Source organism: Balaenoptera physalus (assembly GCF_965194825.1).
Source record: "Balaenoptera physalus genome assembly, chromosome: 14".
In the NCBI taxonomy this organism is placed as follows: Eukaryota; Metazoa; Chordata; class Mammalia; order Artiodactyla; family Balaenopteridae; genus Balaenoptera; species Balaenoptera physalus.
The window spans coordinates 11,307,615-11,324,284 of NC_138893.1; positions in this window are offsets into that span (position 1 = coordinate 11,307,615).

Genomic DNA, 16,670 nt, shown 5'->3' on the forward strand with positions numbered 1-16,670 from the left:
TTTTTTTGTTGAAGTATAGTTGACTTACAGTGTGGTGTTCATCTCTGCTGTGCAGTAAAGTGACTCAGTTATACCCATATATACATTCCTTTTCATATTCTTTTCCAAATTATGGTTTATCACAGGATATTGAATATAGTTCCCTGTGCTATAAGTAGGACCTTGTTGCTTTTCCATCCTATATGTAATAGTTTGCATCTGCTAACCCCAAACTCCCAATCCACCCCTCCCCTTGGCAACCACAAGTCTGTTCTCTATGCCATCTGACAGTTTTATTTATTTATTTTATTTATTTATTTTTGGCTACATTGGGTCCTCGTTGCTGTGTGCGGGTTTTCTCTAGTTGCGGCGAGCAGGGGCTACTCTTTGTTGCGGTGAACAGGCTTCTCATTGCGGTAGCTTCTCTTGCTGCGGAGCACGGGCTCTAGGTGTGCGGGCTTCAGTAGTTGTGGCACATGGACTCAGTAGTTGTGGCTCACGGGCTCTAGAGCGCAGGCTCAGTAGTTGTGACACACAGGCTTAGTTGCTCCACAGTATGTGGGATCTTCCTGGACCAGGGCTCGAACCCATGTCCCCTGTACTGGCAGGCGGATTCTTTTTTTTTTTTTTTTTTCACTATTTCTTTTTTTTTTTTTTAACATCTTTATTGGAGTATAATTGCTTTACAATGGTGTGTTAGTTTCTGCTGTATAATGAAGTGAATCAGCTATATGTATACATATATCCCCATATCCCCTCCCTCTTGCGTCTCCCTCCCACCCTCCCTATCCCACCCCTCTAGGTGGTCACAAAGCACCGAGCTGATCTCCCTGTGCTATGCGGCTGCTTCCCACTAGCTATCGCTTTTACGTTTGGTAGTGTATATATGTCCATGCCACTCTCTCACTTTGTCACAGCTTACCCTTCCCCCTCCCCATATCCTCAAGTCCATTCTCTAGTAGGTCTGTCTTTATTCCCGTCTCACCCCTAGGTTCTTCATGACCTTTTTTTTTTTTTCTTATATTCCATATATATGTGTTAGCATATGGTATTTGTTTTTCTCTTTCTGACTTACTTCACTCTGTATGACAGACTCTAGGTCCATCCACCTCACTACAAATAACTCAATTTCATTTCTTTTTATGGCTGAGTAATAGTCCATTGTATATATGTGCCACATCTTCTTTATCCATTCATCTCTCGATGGACACTTAGGTTGCTTCCGTGTCCCGGCTATTGTAAATAGTGCTGCAGTGAACATTGTGGTACATGACTCTTTTTGAATTATGGTTTTCTCAGAGTATATGCCCCGTAGTGGGATTGCTGGGTCCTATGGTAGTTCTATTTTTAGTTTTTTAAGGAACCTCCATACTGTTCTCCATAGTGGCTGTATCAATTTACATTCCCACCAACAGTGCAAGAGGGTTCCCTTTTCTCCACACCCTCTCTAGCATTTATTGTTTCTAGATTTTTTGATGATGGCCATTCTGACCGGTGTGAGATGATATCTCATTGTAGTTTTGATTTGGCAGGCGGATTCTTAACCACTGCGCCACCAGGGAAACACCCTCCATCTGACAGTTTTAAAATGAACATTATTTTCCAGAGCAGATGCCACTTTTGTATATTTGCTATTTGCTGAGTGCCTACTATGTGCCTACTGTGTTCCTATTAATCCAGGCACTGTTTCAGGCACTGCCTCAAAGTGTCTACATGCTTAGGGGGTGAATGGGCACCTATGGAAATCCTGGCGTTCCAGAGAAATCTTTTCCTGTGATTTGGCACAGAACCCAACTCTTCCTCTCCAAGGTGACAGCCTGGGCCGTGAGAGAAATTTAAAATGCTTTGGAAGGAGAAGGGGAAGCTGGGACGAAGTGAGAGAGTGGCATGGACGTATATACGTTACCAAATGTGAAATAGATAGCTAGTGGGAAGCAGCCGCATAGCACAGGGAGATCAGCTCGCTGCTTTGTGACCACCTAGAGGGGTGGGATAGGGAGGGTGGGAGGGAGACGCAGGTGGGAGGGGATATGGGGATATATGTATACGTATAGCTGATTCACTTCATTATACAGCAGAAACTAACACAACATTGTAAAGCAATTATACTCCAATAAAGATGAAAAAGAAAATGCCTTCTTGGAATAGTTATCTGATGTTTCTAAATGTGATTGTTAATGGTACTAAAAGGATCTTCCTATAAGCAGTTGGTTGAGCTACTGTGTGTATGAGACAAGGACAGACAGGGAGAGAAGATACAGCTGTCACTATTGTTTCTAAATGACAAGACTGCTTTTATTACCATGGTATAATTATTAGTGTTACATATCACCTCTATATCTTATTTATGTAATGCTCCAAGAAGTTAAAAAAAAATTTTTTTTACAAATATTAGGTTTTACAGATACTTAACTAAATTCTCTTGAGTAGTAACCCCTTCCCAGATCATAAGTGCATTCATTTTTTATTGCTGTGGAACAAATTACCACAAATTTAGCAGCTTAAAGCCACATACATTTATGACCTCACAGCTACCACAAGTTAGCTGTGTCCTCTGCCCAGGGTCTCAGGAGCCTGCCATCAGCCTGTCACCTGGAGCTGGGGTCCCGGCCAGACTCAGCATCTTCGGCCAAGTTCACAGGGCAGAATTCATTTCCGTGAAGGTGTAGATCTCCTGGCAGTTTTTCTTCAAGGCCAGCAAGGGAGAGAGAGAGAACATGCTGCTTTGAGTCTCTGACCTCTAGACCTTCTTTTAAAGGGCTCATCTGATTAGGTCAGACCCACCCACGATAATCTCTCTTTCGATTAACTTACAGCAACTGATTAGAGATCTTAATTACATCTGCAAAATCCCTTCACCTTTGCCACATAACATAATGAAATCACAGGAATGATATCCTATGATCTTTGCTGGATCCTATTGGCTGGAAGCAAATTAAGGCCCTACTAACCCTCAAGAGGGGGAGATTACACAAGAGCAAGGGGCCTTGGAGGTCATCTTACCATCTGCCTTTGACAATAAGCTACTTCAGAATAGGGAGGTTGTCTTATATATTTTGATCTGTCATTATGCTTAGCAGAGCATTAGGCAAACAATAGAAAAATAATTCATGGACACTGAGAATTTAGTGATTGGCAATAAATTAATATTTTTAAGACACAAAGTTTCTTCCAGAGCACGCTCTGAAAAAAAGGTGTTGTTTTTTTTTTCCTCCATAGGTCTTCATGGGTTGAGGTGGAAGGAAGTGTGGATAGGTCACAATCCAAAGAGTCTGTGCCTGAAAGGAAAGAAAAACGAGCTGGGAAAGCTAGGTTCCATTCCAGCTCCTCCTCTAAAAGCTGTGTGAGCTTTCCCCACCTGGAAAGTGGGGGAAATAGTACCCGCCTTTCCTTGCGGGGTTGCTGAACAAGCAAAATGACGATGGGCGGAAAAGGCTTTGAAAGAACAAACCGTGGGTACAAAGGTTTTATTGTCCTGATGCAGATTGCTAAGGAGCTGGTGATTAATAATACACCGCTATCTCAAAAGGTGGACGTGTGATCACGTAACCAACAGGTTTTTTTTTTTTTTTCAGTGATAAGCAGGGAGGCACTCTCAAGAGACAGTCCAAGCGTCTCCCATAAACTGGGGGATGCCCTTTCTGGGCACACGTTAGAAAGAACCCCTTCTGAACTTCCTTCAAAGCTTTACCCCGAAGTTGAGCTCTAGATCAATAACCTCTTCTGCATGGATGGACCTAGAGATGATCACACTAAGTGATGTAAGTCAGACAGAGAAAGACAAATACCATGTGATATCACTTATATGTGGAATCTTAAAAAAAGGATACAAATGAACTTATCTACAAAACAGAAACAGGCTCAGAGATTTCGAAAACAAACTTACGGTTACCAAAGGGGAAAGGTGGGCGGGGGGAGGGATAAATTAGGAGGTTGGGATTAACATATATACACTACTATATGTAAAATAGGTAACCAACAAGGACCTACTGTAGAGCACGAGGAACTCTACTCAATATTCTGTAATAACCTATATGGGAAAAAGAATCTGAAAAAGAATGGATATATATATATGTATAACTGAATCACTTTGCTGGACACCTGAAACTAACATCATTGTAAATCAGCTATACTCCAATGTAAAATAAAAATTAAATTTAAAAAAGTATCTTCTACAGCATTCACAGCCAACTTCCATTATCCCCTGGTCCCCTGGGTGTCTGTACCAGGCACACTAAGGAAGGGAGATAGATACTGGGGAGTCTGGGGCCAGCCCGAGCCGTGCAGCTGCGCAGAACAAATGCTGATACTGTCCAGGCTGGGGAGACAGCTTTGCAGAGCGAGGGCCTGCTGAGCAGGCTTCCCTCCTGCAAGGAAAGAGTTGACTGCTAATGTGTTAAGATCCGATTAATGTCGGAAATAAACATGTAATAAATAATAACAGTGTAATAATCGTGGTTGTCACTGCAATGGTTCTATCTGTTGAAAATATGAGATCTAGAGGATGGGTTTTTTAGGCTAATCTTGCCCTTATTTAAAAGAAACTGACAGATGTACTTTATAAAATTGAAGATAATTTTAAAAGAGTTGAACAACACCTACTCGTTTTCCTGGTTTAACCACTGCTTTATTCTTTTGACCAAGAAAGGACAAGTACGTTTGTTTTTGTTTTTTTTAAAGAACTGATATTTAGATTCTACCCTCCATGTCTCCCATCCCCTCCTGAGTTTCCCCAAGTCAAGCGTTACAGACACACAAGGCCATGCCTGGATTCTAAACTCTCCAGGAAACTACATGACTTAACCTCCATCCAGGGCTGTAGTCATATACACGGAAAAGCAAACAAGCATTTTTAATGATCTGGAAGCCAGCTCATTTTATGATTTGCACACCTCAGAGCGTTCAGTTAATGGAAACGTCCCAACAGCACTATCTCCGTGGGATGGTGCTGAATCATCAGAAAGAACCTGAGAGAACCCAGACCGTTACTTCGCCTGTGTTCCTGTGTCCAGTTGCACACACATTCTAGGACGTGAAGCAGTCTGAGTAAACCACCTTGCTTTTGAGTCACGCACTTCAGACATTTTTGTACCCGAGATGCTTAAAGCACAATTTCTACCTGACACAGGGCCATCGCCAAACATGGCAAAGTGAGAAACAGGAAGTGAAATCTCTTGGAATAACTGCCTGGTCTGGACTCTGGACTCTCTTGGAATTTTCAAGCGAGGAGATCTTGTCTTCTTTGCAAGATGTTGACAAACTGATACTATATTTTTAGCATGCCTTGAATGGAAAACATGAAAGATATGTGAACAATATATTTCCAAATATGTCACATATTTATAAAACATAGTAAATGCATGACAGATTGAGTAGGATATGTGGAAAAAAATAACAGCTGTGGTACACCCGATTTCTTAGCAAATTCATACACAACAAATGACATTCACATCCCATGTTTTGTAAAAATCTATTTTTTAAGCATTTTAGAAAAGGATGTAGGGAATGAAAACAAAAGTTTGCAAGAGAAAAATTACAAGACGGACGTGAATTTAAGTGCCATGTCATGTAATGATCATGTATAAAACTAGCTCCGTGTACGTTACCCATTTTCCTCAGCATGCCATCTTTTGATGGAAATGACATGAAATGAAGCATTAAAAGTGATCTGCATTTTAAGGTGGGCTAAAATGTCCTATATGAGGGAAAGCGTATGGAAAGTTTCAAAATATAAAACGATCTGTGGGCCAGTGTTGTTAAGATTTACCTGGATGCAGTAGAATTGGTGTCAATGATCACAGTTTGTGGTACCAAAGACGAGATTGGGTTCTGGATTGAGAAAAGTCTGACCAGGGACACTTGGATTTGAAGAAGGGGCCAAAGGGATCCACGGCAAGTTCTAAAGCAGGGAATGAGCCTGAGAAGCAGTGTTTTTAAGGGAATAGTTTTAGCAGCTGTGAGTACAGTGGTGATGAAGCAACCTCTAAGGTTAATAGTATGAATTCCTTATATTGATAACACAGATATTTGTGATTTACAAATAAGTTTTCTCGTTTTCGAATCCATAATCTTATCTGAGCTGTGTAGCAACCCTGGGAGACATGCAAAAAAGGTTTTATCATCTGCATTTTCCTCCCAAAGAAACCGAGAGTCTGTGACTTCAGGGTCAGGGTTAGGAAGAGGAGGAGTGGTCCTAACAACGAGGAAATTTGTTCATTTAGGATCATATCTGGAAGAAACAGGCTTACAGATATTTTTTTCCTTCCTCTTCTTTTCACTTTTGTTTTCTTCCAGAGTTTCTACAATGAGCAAATATTATTTTATAATGGTAAAATGGCATCAAATGTTACAATTTTTATTATTAATATTAAAAATCCCCACTCTCATGTCTTCCAGTCTACTCTCTTCTCTCAGCTCCCTACTTGAGGACTTTCCTGTGCCATCTGACTCCTCCTCTCAGGCAGGAAGAATTGGAGAAAGCACTGCTCGATTCCTAGGCTGGGCTGCTCTAAGTCAATGTAGAACAGATCAGGCTGTGAGTCTGGAGAACTAAATTTGCATCCTATTTTCTACAATGCTGGGAAGTTCCCTCCTATCTGTGTGCCCTAGTTTCCTGTTCTGTATCCTTTCTGCCAGATAGGAAGGGTTTCAAGATTCTGAAGCAAACATTGCCTTATCAAAGAAAGGTGGTGCTAAAATTACATTCTCATCGGAGACTGTTAAAATGTTGAAATACTGCAGTTGAGTCTTCTCCTTAGCCCTGGCCTCACTGAAAGGAGACTTCGGGTAGTGGGAGGGTGGAGAGGGCAGAGTGGGCGGGCATGGGAAAGGATGGAGAATGGGGCGGATCAGTTGAGTTGAAATTGACCTCATCAGCAGGCATCCCGAGCTTCCCCTGGTCCTTCCCTTGTGAGCAGTGCTCTAAAGGGACATTCCTGACTAATGGACATGCCACAGAAACTCATGCAAGGGGACCATCTGATCTAGTGTCACAGATAATAATAGACCGGACCCCTTCATTGACCTTGGGCAAACAACTTAGCCTCTCAATTTCCCACTTTCTCTAACTGTAAATAAATGATCTCACTGGGAAGTGAAGGATAATTGAGATCAAATTCCTGAAGGATTTTTAACTCCTTAGAATTCATCAGTTTTAACCTTGGAGGAGCTGCTGGACCCTTTTGAGAAGCTAATGAAAGGTGGGAGCCCTTCTCCCACAAAAATATGTGTATATCCATCAACTTTTCATATAAATTCATGTGGTTTATAGACTCTCTGAAGCTTAAACTTCATTTAGCTTGGAAAAAAACTCCACGACCTTAGAAGGAAAGTGTTTTAAACATGTAAAAGATGAATAATATGTCATTTTTATCACGTCACTGCCATCCTAGTGGACTTGATGCATGCATCTAATGTGCTCTGTCATCATCATTATTTTCATCTCATTATTATTAAAACTAACTCTATCTCCATTGGCGTTCATCCTTCCCTCTCACCCGCACCCCGATTTTTTATTATCATTTACACTCTGAAAGTCTTGGAACCAAGGATGTTTTCGCCGTTGGCGTTCTCTGTAAGACCACATTGGTTCCTTCCATCTAAGTATAACCTAGAAAAGAAAGAAGAATATGCATAATTGAAGTGAGTTTTTAAAATGGGTTCTTCATCACTCTCGGACGGTTAAAATTGCCATCCCTGAGAGAGAGAAAATGCAAAGTGCCCCCTCAGCACATTATAGAGGAAACTTGACATAAGCGTTCAATCCAAGACTGATTTAAATTTGCATAATTCTTCCTCTTATTATTGATTCTAAAATAATTGGAAAGCAGTGGTCTCGAAGACAGAAGTTTTTCAAAAGCAATATTTTACACAGAGGTTTAAAAGGAATCAGTCCATTTAGCCAATAATGAAAAAAATCATTATTTTCACATTCCCACCTAATGTCTTCTGTTTTCTTCCATCCTCATTTGGCTCAGCTCGGAATTAGGCATATTCCTTAGTTACGCTTTAAAAGAAACTAGTATTATGAAATAGTAGCATCTTTTGTCGACGACTGGCCTTACTCCACAAAAAGACACCTGAGTGTGTTTAGATGCTCCTTAGATTTGTATTGGACCTTCCTTTCTTTTCCTTCCCCATTTCTGGCACAATGTATAGGTTTTGAGCACACCAGAATCTGAAGTTCTCTCTCTCTCTCTGTATACATATTTTTTCCTTTACTATCTTCTATAAAAGGCGCTTGCTATTGATTGCAGCTGACTGAGCCGCTTGAGTTGATATCCAAGCAACGCTAACCCAGATAGGGATTAGCATGACATCAGCCGTCAGGCGAGGGAGCCTGGCAGCGGGCCAGCCTGTGAAAACGGAACGCGTTTGCGTCACTGTTCCCTTGGTGATGCTTCTTGGAGCTTTGTCAGCTGTCGTCCCCTGAGGTTGTTTCCTTAATATGTCAACAGACATTCCTGAATCTTTCATGCTGAATAGCTCTTTTCCTTTTCCAAAAACACTTAGGTGACCAAGCGGCTGGTGCCTCCTGTTGCTGGCATCTTCCAAAATGTAATTTCTTTCATGAAATAGGTGTTTTGTTCCGTTCCAAACATTCGAGGGGATTTAAGGAGGTTTCGATTTCTGCTTCTGCACGTTAGAGGACCTATTTTTGAAGAAACAGGGCAGCCAGTTTAGTGCAGAGAGCTGCTCCTCTGCTTTTATCATCCCTGGGAAAAGCCCTTATTCCCTCACCAGCTTATCCAAACCCTCCAATTATCCTGTAACCTTGTGACACTTCATAGAGCAAAATGGCTGGTTGAAAGACCCGGCTGGAATTTGCCCCCATTTATGATTTGCTCTCTGATCTTGCTTTAAGAAAGTCGGCGAGACAGAAGAACACGTGGGCAGTAACCTTGAGCATCCCCTGCATACCGAGAGCCACGGATAAGAAAGATTTGTCAACCGTTGCCCACGTGATATCTCTTTCCTCATTTTCCCCATGTCTTTATTTGCTGGTAACTTGATCTCCACTTTCATCTTGGAATATTTTACTTTGAAGAGTAGCATAGCCAAGTGGGTTAAGGGAGCCTCGAGCTAATATCCCTTCCTTCTCTCTCACCGGATGTAAACAGAGCTCCTTGAAGTTCAGTTATTTCCCGCTGCACAATAGCCCTCCGGATCGTTATGCAGTGGCTAGAGCAGTTAATCAAACAAAGTCAGCAGTTGGAACATCGTAAATTTGGAGAGAAGTCATTTGGTTGGTGCAGGGGGAGGGTGTCATTAAATTCACTTAATCATGAGTGACAACGAGGGAGTATTTGGGGGAAAAGCCACTTCCGTCTGTGTGAGCATCTGTCTCCACTGTGGAGGGGTACCAGCTTCTGGGGGGTCACAAGTCTTGTCCTTTGGAAACGCACTAAGAGCCCTGAGAGTTCTGTGGCCCCGGAATCTGCCTCTGGGATGGGGCTGTGGAGAGCGCCACTTCCTCCTCGGCCAGATGATGAAATAATCCGCCTTCTATTCTGTAATTCCCGTGCCCTCGGTCCCCGGCCTCCTGGGAGCTCTGCCATCACCCCCACTAAAGATGGTCCCCGCTGGTTCACCGGAGGAGAATGGAAATGGGGTTGCCCAGAAGGGGAGAGATTTAGAATCACTGGGTCTTAGCACTGAAAGGAATTTGTAGAGACTTAGCCAAACCCAAGCTCCTCATTCATTTTAGGAATGAGAAATCCGAAATCCAGAGAAGGTGAATGTGTTTGCTGGTGTGGCCAAGGTGGTGCCGGGCCTGGGAGGGGAACCGGTCTCTCTGCCCTGGCCTGTGCCCTTCTCAGTATAGCTGCCTGCGGTTCTCCAGGGGCAGGACCCGGTGGGGGGGGGGGGTGCGGGTTGGAGGCAGACCCTGGTCCTCTTTGCCGTGTTCGGTGCCCTGTCCAGTGGAGTGTGAAACTCGAGGGCCATTGAGGCTATGGGAGGCGTGGACATGAGCGTAAGGATGGAGTTCAGCTCCAGGGGCGTCACCCGGACCCACCTCTCGTCTCCTCGCTTCACTGGGTACCCACAGGAGAGCTTTCCTGCTGCGCTCCACCTGGACCAGACGGCGCCCACCGTCCCCAGTCTGCACTTGTCCCCTGGCAGGACTGGAGAGGCAGCAAGAGAAGCCCAGCGGTCACTGCGGGGCCAGAGGCAGAGAAACTGGATGGTGCTGGGACAGCCTTGAACTAGACTCTCACTCCCTTTCCCTTGGGAACCAAGGGGGAAAATAACATAGACACATACGAGGCAGTGGAAGGGGGTGTGTTAACCCTCACCCAGGACCTGTACATCCAGAATCAGTTTTTCTCATCCTTCACTTCTTCCCTTTCCCAAAACTCCACGCGTCCCCTGTGGGCTGAGATAGTGCGTAGCTGACTGAGCTTGGTGACTACGATTCAGAGCAAGGATTTTGGGGTCCCACCTCCCAAGTTTCAATCCAGGCTCTGCCTCTTGAGAGCCTGTGATCTTGGGCAGGATTTTATCCTCTCTAAGCCTCAGTTTCCACCTCTGGAAAATGGACATAATACCAGTTAGTTTAAGGAATATCGTAAGGATTAAATAAGAGGAAGTCTGCAGTGGGTTTGGCCAAGTGCCCAGCACAAAAGTGATGGGTACACCTCAGTGGCTACTGCTATCATCACTTAGAGAACTTCTATAACCACAAGCCTTTTCAGTTATCAGGTGGGAATGCATCAGTCATCAATGTCTGGGCTTGGTGAACAGGAAGGGCAGCTGCAGACAAGGAGACAGGCTGGTGGAAACCACACAGGTGACCTACACCTTGATGGGGCTGCATAGCAACATAAATCCCATATAGAGGGTGGAGCCAGCTTGTCCTATCTGGCAAGCCCTAAATTCTGCTTTCAATGGCCTACAGCCCTAGCTGGGGGCATGCGGCTCCACCAGGCCGTCCAATCGTGGACACGGCTGCAGGGAAAAGAGAGAAAAGAAGCACAGAAGTCAGAGGGTGAGCATGCTCATGGCTCACTGCAGTGCAGAGAGGGCTTGGCTGGTGTCTGAGGAGTGCAGGACCTCGTGTTCTGCACTATCGCCTTATTCGAGATGAAAACGCATTCTTAGGACTAAAGGACTTGTCTCAGATTGAAGAGTGAGTAACTGTTGAGAGTTAGGCCTGGACTTGCCTCTCTCTTCTTGCACGTTCCTCCTGCTAACACACTCACGTGTGTGCACACACACTCACAGACACACATATGTGCACACAGGGTGAGTGACCAACAGGCAGGACGTAGGCCAGGGGGACCCAGCTTTTGCCCTGACTGTGCCAGGTCTGTGCTCTGCTGGCTGCAGCTGCCGGGGGGTCATCAGTGTCTGCAGAGGTGAGGTCCAAACCCACTGCCCCAAGGATCCTCTAAACCGACCCCATATCCGGAGCTATCATTTCCCCCAAGTGGACTGGGGCTGAGAGACCGGGCACAGGAAAAACTGGAATGTCCCCTTTTTTGTTCCCCAGTGTCTCTCTAGCCACCATGACAACGGAGAGGGGGCTGATGGGAAAATCAATCTTTCTCCCTCCAGCTTTGGAATGAGTCATTTGGCAAATGGCTTCATGTGGAAATTACAAACCTCTCAGGTCACCTATGGAAACCCTGGTCTTCAGAAACCACAGCGAGGTTTCTGTTTGTTTTTGTTTGGTTTTTACTGTTCTCCTCACTTCCGCAGCAGGAGGGATACGGGGGAATCACAAACCACACACAGGTTACACATATTCATTCCACCTGCAGATGGATACGCTTCATTCAGCCTGGGGGACCCTGGATGTCCTTTTTCCGTTTGCCATTACGGTTTCTCTCTGGCATTACCATTTGGGTCTCTGTTGCACTAACTTGGCTAGGCCACTCCCAGGGTGAGCTGGGCTGCCACAGTCCTGGGAGGGGCACCCCTGCATTTCCTGTGACACCAAAGGAAAGCCTTTACTCGAGACATGTTTCGATGGGGGAGGTTTTCTTGCTTCATGTTCCCTACAGATTTTAGGGGTTTCTTTTACTCCTTTGGGGATAAAAATCATTACAAGAAAAACTTTTCACGCCTATGGCATCTATGCTCTTTTCGTGGTTGGTCCACTGAAATTTGTTTTTTGGAAACAAGAAAGTAGCTAACGATTTTTTAAAATTTTTTTGGCTGCATTGGGTCTTCGTTGCTGCGCACGGGCTTTCTCTAGCTGCGGCGAGCGGGGGCTACTCTTCGTTGCGGTGCGTGGGCTTCTCATTGCGGTGGCTTCTCTTGTTGCGGAGCACGGGCTCTAGGCGCACGGGCTTCAGTAGTTGTGGCGCACGGGCTTCAGTAGTTATGGCGCACGGGCTTAGTTACTCTGTGGCATGTGGGATCTTCCCAGGCCAGGGATGGAACCCGTGTCCCCTGCATTGACAGGCGGATTCTTAACCACTGCGCCACCAGGGAAGTCCCAGCTCACGATTTTTAATAGCCAGCTTCTATCTCAGTGGCTACCACATGAACAGATTCAGTCACTCAGGAAGTATTTTTGAGCATCTTCCACGATACAGGCACTGTTGAGTTTACTGAGGATACAGCTTTGAACCACACAGATACATTTCTTCTCTTCAGGAAGCTTACATCCCAGTAATGACTAAAAGAAACTTCACAGATATGCTATAAACCAAAACTAGAATTCAGGCTGATACATGAAGCCACACTTGAACTTGATGGCCTACCTTTATTCATATATTTTCAAATATTGTTATCAAGTCATTTATTTGGTGATCTGAATTTGAGGATTGAGGCTGCATTTCTTTTCAGAAACCTCAAACTCATCTCCTGATTTTACTGATTGTTGCTCTATGCAGATATCCACCAGGCAGCCTGCAAACAGGGGCAGTGTCACAGCAAATCTAGGACTCTGTGAATTCTCCTCTGGTGATAACAAGGGTCTGGCTATAGGGCTGGAAAGGAACCTCCCAACCTATGAAAGAAATTGGGTTTTGCTGAAGGAAAAGGACTTTTAAGTAGATATCATTTAAATGGTTCATTTTTCTTTAGAGACATAGAAAACACCTATTTAAATAAACTGCTGATTTTGTACATCTGCCCTTTGCTGATGTTAATTGGCAGCTCATCCACTTATTCATTTATTGAATGCCAGGCACTGTGCTCGATGATACAAACACAAAGTTTAATAAGACATGGCCCCTGCCTCCTGGAGCTTATAATCCTGTAAGAGAAACAGACGTGGAGACAATCAGGAAGCTGGAGTAGGTGCTGTATTTGAGGTGAGGGCGGTGATGGGGTCCACCCAGCAAGAGCACGGCAGAGGGAGGGCCTCCAAAAGAGGACACCTGAACTGTGTCTTCCATATGAGTTAAAAGATATCTAAGTATTTCATAAGAGCCGGTGCCTTTTCTCCATCCTTTTCTCTCTGACATTTATCTATAGTGGCTGTAAGGAATTTGGCGTTATCCACCAACCAATAAACTACTCCATCAGCCCTTCGATGGAGTAAGCTGATTAGTATTCTATTTCATGCAATCAGAGATTAAATTCCAAATTCACTGGCACTGAAGATGAAACAGCTAATTATATACAGTAATTGCATTTAAAATCGATGCCTCCGAATGACTGATGAAATCTTCTCTTTTAAATGCTCCTGAAATTCACCCAGCAGCCAACTGTGGAGAAGGGGAAGTAAGTTTTTAGTCTTGTAGCATGGGCATGGCATCGTGCTCTTTCACACATGTGCTTTCCCTAAATTCAGCCTGTGCATTTAAAAGAATGCTTTCGTCCAAGAGGAAGAAGTAAAATTGTCTGTTTGCAGATGACATGATACTATATATAGAAAACCCTAAAGACTCCGCCAAAAATTGTTAGAACTATAATAAACAAATTCAGTAAGGTTGCAGGATACAAAATCAATATACAACAATCTCTCAGAAAGAGAAATTAAAAGACAATCCCACTGACAATAGCATCAAAAAGGATATGATACCTATGAATAAATTTAACCAAGGAAGTGAAAGACCTATAGACTGAAAACTATAAAACACTGATGAAAGAAATTGAGGAAGAAACAAATAAATGGATTGGAAGAATTAATATTGTTTCAGTGTTCATACTACCCAAGCAATCTACAGATTCCGTGCAATCCCTATCAAAATTCCAACGGTATTTTTCACAGAAATAGAACAAACAATCCTAAAATTTGTATGGAACCACAAAAGACCCTGAATAGTCAAAGCAATCTTGAGAAAGAAGAAAAAAGCTGGAGGCACCCCACCTCCTGACTTCAAACTACAGTTGACCCTTGAACAACACACAAGGGTTAGGCGTGCCAACCCCTTACACAGTCACAAATCTGCATATAACTTTACAGTCGGCCCTCCTCTGCATCCACAGTTCAGCAACCTCAGATTCTACCAACTGGGGATCGGATTGTGTAGTACTGAGATACATATCTATTTTAAAAATCTGTATATAAGTGGACTCATGCAATTCAGAACTGTGTTGTTCAAGGGTCACCAGTATATTACAAAGCTATAGTAATCAAAACAGTATTGTACTGGCATTAAAAACAGACACATAGATCAATGGAACAGAATAGATAGCTCAGAAATAAACCCAGGCATATATGGTCAATTAATTTTTGAGAAAAAAACCAAGACTATACAATGGGGAAAAGACAGCCTCTTCAATACATGGTGCTGTAAAAACTGGATATTCTCATGCAAAAGAATGACACTGGACTCCTATTTACACCATACACAAAAATCAACTCAAAATGGATTAAAGACTTAAATATAAGACCCCAAACCGTAAAACTTCTAGAATAAAATATAGAGAAAAAGCTGGTTAACATCAGTCTTGGGTATGAGTTTTCTGATTTGACACCAAAAGCAAAGGCAACAAAAGCAAAAATAAACAAGTGGGACTATATCAAACTGAAAAGCTTCTGCACAGCTTTTTCATCAACAAAACGAAAAGGCACCTATGGGATGGAAGAAAATATTTGCAAACCATATATCCAATAAGGAGTTAATATCCAAAATATACAAGGAAGTCACACAATTCAATAGCAAAAAAACAAATAACCCAATTTTTAAAATGGGAAAAGTACCCAATCAGACATTTTTCCAGAGAAGATATTCACATGGCCAACATGTACATGAAAACATGCTCAAATCACTAATCATCAAGGAAATGCAAATCAAAACCACAATGAGATATCACTTCACACTTGTTAAGATATCTATTATCGAAAAGACAAGCGATAACAAATGCTGGTGAGAATGTGGAGTAAAGGGAACCCTCATGCACTGCTGGTGTAAACTGGTACATCTGCTATCAAAAACAGTATGGAGATTTCTCAAGAAATTAAAAAGAGAACTACCATCTGATCCAGCAATCCCACTTCTGGATATATATCCAAAGGAAACAAAATCATTATTTCCAAGAGGTATTTGTATAACACCCATTTTCATTGCAGCATTATTCACAATAGCCAAGGTATATAAACAACCTACGTGTCTTTCAACGGATGAATGGATAAAGAAAATGTGGTATACATACACACACCATGGAATATTATTCAGCCTTAAAAAGGAAGAAAATCCTGCTGTTTGCAACAATGTGGATGGACCTTGAGGGCATGATGCTAAGTGAGATAAGCCAGATAGAGAGAGACAAATACTGCATAAGATCACTTATACATGGAATCTAAAGAAGAAGAAGAAGAAGAAAAAAGCACTGATTGCATAGAAACAAGAGTAGAATGGTGGTTGCCAGGACTGCGGGCAAGGGAAATGGGGAGAAGATGATAAAAAGGCAATCTTTCAGTTGTAAGATGAATAAAGATTTGAGGATCTACTGTATAGTATGGTGACTATAGTTGATAATACTGTATTATATAATAGACATTTGCTAAGAAAGTACAATTTAAGTGTTCTCACCAAAAAAAAAAGTAAATATGTGAGGTGATAGGTGTGTTAATTCAGTTGTGGAATCCTTGTGGAATCCTTTCACAAAGTATATCAAATCATCATGTGGGGTACACTTTAAATACATGAGAATTTTATTTATCAGTATACCTCAATAAAGCTAAACAAACGCTTCTATCACTTTTGTTACCTTCTATCTCTGCCTCCCAGACATTTATCTGATTGAATTAAATTTTAAAAAGATATGTATGGGTGGGGTATGTATACGTATCTTTCAGGAAAGAAAAGTAGTGAGGCAGAGGGGAAAAAAACACTGAAGTATTAGAAATAGTAAGATAGGGACTTCCTTGGCGGTCCAGTGGTTAAGAGTCCTCTCTTCCAATGCAGAGGGTGCAGGTTCGATCCCTGGTCGGGGAATTAAGATCCTACATGCCACGCAGAATGGCCAAAAAAAAAAAAAGAACAGAACAAAAATAGTAAGATAACCTATATCTAATTAACATGTATTATTGTAGTAGGCATAGATTATAGCAAGATGACACGAACTGACAATATTTGTGTAATTGTGTAATAACTTGATAGCCAATTTTTGTTAATATTTTAAGTTTCTTATGTAATAGTGGCTTACAACTTAAAACATCTATAATTTATAGCATTTAAAATCTTTTAAATATATATTTAAAACTCTGGGGTGTTCTTATTCATAATTTTAGTTGCTGGTTATTAAAAGGTATTCAGTTGTGTATTAGAATGTGTTCATAGAATCCA